Below are 5,000 nucleotides of genomic sequence, written 5' to 3' on the forward strand. Positions count from 1 at the left end.
GGACTTGGTCCCTGGCTGCCGAAGGCCCCCTTGGTAGACCGGCTGTCCGCGGCCGGAGTCGTTTCCTGGGGTAGACCTGCTTCTGTCCGCGGACGGCCTTGGTCCCTGGCTGCCGACGGCCGCGGGGTAGACCTTCTGTCCGCGGCCGGCGTCGTTTCCAAGGGGTAGACCTGCTGTCCGCGGCCGGACTTGGTCCCTGGCTGCCGACTGCCCCGGGGTAGACCAGCTGTCCGCGGCCGGACTTGGTCACTGGCTGCCGGATGCCCCGGGGTAGACCTGCTGTCCGCGGCCGGCCTCGTTTCTTGGGGTAGACCTTCTGTCCGCGGACGGCCTTGGTCCCTGGCTGCCGAAGGCCGCGGGGTAGACCGGCTGTCCGCGGCCGGCGTCGTTTCCAAGGGGTAGACCTGCTGTCCGCGGCCGGACTTGGTCCCTGGCTGCCGACTGCCCCGGGGTAGACCAGCTGTCCGCGGCCGGACTTGGTCACTGGCTGCCGGATGCCCCGGGGTAGACCTGCTGTCCGCGGCCGGCCTCGTTTCTTGGGGTAGACCTTCTGTCCGCGGACGGCCTTGGTCCCTGGCTGCCGAAGGCCGCGGGGTAGACCTGCTGTCCGCGGCCGGCGTCGTTTCCAAGGGGTAGACCTGCTGTCCGCGGCCGGACTTGGTCCCTGGCTGCCGACTGCCCCGGGGTAGACCTGCTGTCCGCGACCGGACTTGGTCCCTGGCTGCCGAAGGCCCCCTTGGTAGACCCGCTGTCCGCGGCCGGAGTCGTTTCCAAGGGGTAGACCTGGTGTCCGCGGCCGGACTTAGTCCCTGGCTGCCGACTGCCCCGGGGTAGACCTTCTGTCCGCGGCCGGCCTCGTTTCTTGGGGTAGACCTTCTGTCCGCGGACGGCCTTGGTCCCTGGCTGCCGAAGGCCGCGGGGTAGACCTGCTGTCCGCGGCCGGCGTCGTTTCCAAAGGGTAGACCTTCTGTCCGCGGCCGGACTTAGTTCCTGGGGTAGACCAGCTGTCCGCGGCCGGAGTTGTTTCCTGGGGTAGACCTGTTGTCGGCGGCAGCACCTGCTCCGTGGCTGCAAATCCCCTGGGTAGACCTGTGTTCCGCCGCCGGCCTTTGGACCTGCCGCTCGGCTCCTGCCCAGACCGGCTGTCCCGGGCCCGAGTCGGGACCCGATGCTCAGATCCCGGGCGGACCCGTGTTCCCCGGCCGACCTTACCCTGGCTAGACCCGTTGGCGTCCGCGGCCGGCCTTCGGACCTGGCTCGCCCGAGCCCTGGGTGGACCGGCTCTCCTGGGCCGCCCGGCCGAGGCCCTGGCCGCCTCGGCGCCTGTCAGCCTGCTCCTCGCCCTGCCGCCGCTGCCGCTGCGCCGACCGCGTCGACGGGAGAAGAGCCGCGGGCGGGAAAAGTTTGAAAGCGGCGCCAGGGAGGCTGAGGGTGGAGGGCGGGGCGCCCCCAGCCGTCGCCGGGCGGGGGCGGGAGACGGCTGAAGGTGGGGGCGGGAGACGGCTGAAGGGGGCGCCGAGGAAGCCGAGGGTGGAGGGCGGGGTGCCCACCTCGGCCGCTGATGGGCGGCAGCCGCACACAGGGCAGGGGCAGGAGCGGGCTCGGGGCGGGGAGAGAGGGCATGCGACTCTAAGGGTGCCTGCGCACCCGCCTGCCTGCCTGCCTGCCTTCCTGCCTGCCTCTGTGTGTGTGTGTGTGTGTGTGTGTGTGTGTGTGGGCGTGAGGGGGTGTGTGCGTGTGGCAGCACGAGAGGGCGGCATCGGGGCGTGAGCGTGGGGGAAAGGGGGGGCGGGGGGAGGGGCCGTGTGTGTCACCCTGTCCATCTCCGCGAACGCGGGCTTCGTGCCGGCGCCTTCGTGCCGGCCCCGGGCGCCTCGGCCTCGAGCCCCCACGGCCCCCTGGACCCGCGCCGAGGGCCGAAGACCTCTGCGGACCGTGAAAGAACCGGCCGGAAAGCGGCCGCCCGCTTGCCCGCCGCCCCGCCACGGCCTCGGTCGGGGGGGAGGGAGCGTGGAGGGGGGGCGGGGTTCGGGGCCGGGGGCGGGGCGGGGCGGGGCGGGGCGCGGACTGGGGCGGGACGAGGCGGGGCGGGGTGCCGGCGGCGTGGTGCCAGGTTCGGCCCGCACGTCCCTGCTGCCCCTTCCCAGCTGTTTCCCCATAGGTTGTGGTGGGGGGGCGGGGCCGCGTAGAATCCCGGGGGGGAGGGGGTGGGGGGGGGAGGGGGCGGGCGGGCCACGACCTTTTGGCGGCACGGCGTGTCAGTGGGCCGAGGGCCGGGCGGGGCGCAGCCGGCCGGGAGGGCTCTGGGCGGGAAAGGAAATGAATTCCAGTTTGCCGAGAGTATTGTTCCCCAGAAAAGCTTCTTGTCCCGAGCCAGAGGGAGAGCCGTTCTTCCAGCACATGTAAAAAATGAGAAAATAATAAAAAAGAAAGGGGGGAGGGGGGAGAGAGGAGTCGGTCGAAAATAGGTGTTGGTCGCGAGAGAGAGCGGCCTCGTCGGGAGGCCAGGTCTAGCCCGCTCGGGGGCCAGGCGCGGCCGCCGGCCGCCGCCGGAGAGCCCGGCGGGGCGCCGCGGCGGCGACGCGGAGAACAGGTCTAGCCCCGCTCCCGGGGCGGCCCCGGGACGCCGTCTCTACCCGGCTCCGGGGCGGAGAGGCCGGCGGCGGAGAGGTCGCGGCGCCGCGGCGGCGACGCGGAGAACGGGTCTAGCCCCGCTCCCGGGGCGGCCCCGGCCGGCCGGGCCTACCCGGCTCCGGGGCGGTGAGGCCGGCGGCGGGGAGGCCGGCGGGGCGGCCACGGTGGCGACGCGGAGAACAGGTCTAGCCCCGCTCCCGGGGCGGCCCCGGCCGGCCGGGCCTACCCGGCTCCGGGGCGGAGAGGCCGGCGGCGGAGAGGCGGCGGCGGCGGCGGCGGCGGGCGGCGACGCGGAGAACAGGTCTAGCCCCGCTCCCGGAGCGGCCACGGCCGGCCGGGCCTGCCCGGCTCCGGGGCGGAGAGGCCGGCGGCGGAGAGGTGGCGGCGGCGGCGGCGGGCGGCGACGCGGAGAACAGGTCTAGCCCCGCTCCCGGGGCGGCCCCGGCCGGCCGGGCCTACCCGGCTCCGGGGCGGTGAGGCCGGCGGCGGGGAGGCCGGCGGGGCGGCCACGGTGGCGACGCGGAGAACAGGTCTAGCCCCGCTCCCGGGGCGGCCCCGGCCGGCCGGGCCTACCCGGCTCCGGGGCGGAGAGGCCGGCGGCGGAGAGGTGGCGGCGGCGGCGCCGCGGCGACGCGGAGAACAGGTCTAGCCCCGCTCCCGGGGCGGCCCCGGCAGGCCAGGCCGAGCCGGCTCCGGGGCGGAGAGGCCGGCGGCGGAGAGCCGGCGGCGGGCGGCTGCGACGCGGAGAACAGGTCTAGCCCCGCTCCCGGGGCGGCCCCGGCCGGCCGGGCCTACCCGGCTCCGGGGCGGAGAGGCCGGCGGCGGAGAGGTGGCGGCGGCGGCGGCGGCGGGCGGCGACGCGGAGAACAGGTCTAGCCCCGCTCCCGGGGCGGCCCCGGCCGGCCGGGCCTACCCGGCTCCGGGGCGGAGAGGCCGGCGGCGGAGAGGCGGCGGCGGCGGCGGCGGGCGGCGACGCGGGGAACAGGTCTACCCCGCTCCGGGGGTGGCCACGGCAGGCCTGGCCGAGCCGGCCCCGGGGCGGAGAGGCCGGCGGCAGCGGGCGGCGACGCGGAGAACAGGTCTACCCCGCTTCGGGGGCGGCCCCGGCAGGCCTGGCCGAGCCGGCTCCGGGGCGGAGAGGCCGGCGGCAGCGGGCGGCGACGCGGAGAACAGGTCTACCCCGCTTCGGGGGCGGCCCCGGCAGGCCAGGCCGAGCCGGCCCCGGGGCGGGGAGGCCGGCGGCAGCGGGCGGCGACGCGGAGAACAGGTCTACCCCGCTTCGGGGGCGGTCCCGGAAGGCCAGGCCGAGCCGGCTCCGGGGTGGAGAGGCCGGCGGCGGAGAGGTGGCGGCGGCGGCGGCGGGCGGCGACGCGGAGAACAGGTCTAGCCCCGCTTCCGGGGCGGCCCCGGCCGGCCAGGTCTTACCCGGCTCCGGGGCGGGGAGGCCGCCGGCGGAGAGGCCGGCGGGGCGGCCGCGGCGGCGGGCGGCGACGCGGCGACCAGGTCTTCCCCGCTTCGGCTGGACTTTGGCGGATTTCCGCGGGGGGGCCGGGTAGACCTGCTTTCCGCAGCGCGGCTGGAAGTCCACCAAGGGGTCGCTGTTCTCGCCATCCTCCGGTTACGTCTAGGTCGGCGGCGGCGCACGCCGGCGCCGCGCCCCGGTGGCGTCGACTCGACGTCTTGGAGGCGCTCGGGGCCTCGGACCCGTCTGTCCGTCTACTGGGAGCGGGTGTGACGGGCCGCATCCCCGCAGGCTGGTGCAGTGCCTGTGTCCGAGGCGGACGCGAGAGCGGCGGCCGCGCGTGCGGTCGCCGGCGCGAAGGGAGGGAAAAAGAGTGCGCCGCCTGACGCGGGACGAGTCGCGTGGCTCTGTCCCGGTCCCCCCGTCTTGCCCATCGAGAATGGGTACAGAACCGTGTGAGGTACAGAGAGACAAGGGTTGAGAGAGAGAGACAGAGCCCGAGAGGAGGAGAGAAAAGGGCCGCGAGCCGTGTTCCTCTTCGGTCCGGTTGTTGACTTCAGGGGTGGGGCGAGGGCCCTCCCCTCCCCAAAGTGTGTATTCCCTCCGGGGATGGTGGCGGGCGAGGCGGCGGCGCCTCGTCCCTTTTGCTGCCCGGCCTTAAGCCGGCGCCCCGCCCTGCCCGCGGGTGCGTTCTTTTCCGGCCGGCCGTGCTCTTTGCGGTCGGCTGCCGACGGCTCGACGAAGGGTGCGTGACACCGGGGCTCGGCGGTGTCGAGGCCGCCGGGGCCTTTTCTCCCCCGGCCTTTCCCGAGAGCCCCGAGGACGGGCCCGGCTTGCCGAGGTGGCGCCGCCTCGTTCCTCGCGCCTCCCGACTTGTTTTGCCCAGCGTGTGTCGTCCGTGTCG

The sequence above is a fragment of the Chamaea fasciata genome, unplaced genomic scaffold (genome assembly GCF_029207755.1).
Source record: "Chamaea fasciata isolate MVZ Bird 193981 ecotype frontalis unplaced genomic scaffold, bChaFas1.0.hap1 SCAF_75, whole genome shotgun sequence".
Lineage (NCBI taxonomy): Eukaryota > Metazoa > Chordata > Aves > Passeriformes > Sylviidae > Chamaea > Chamaea fasciata.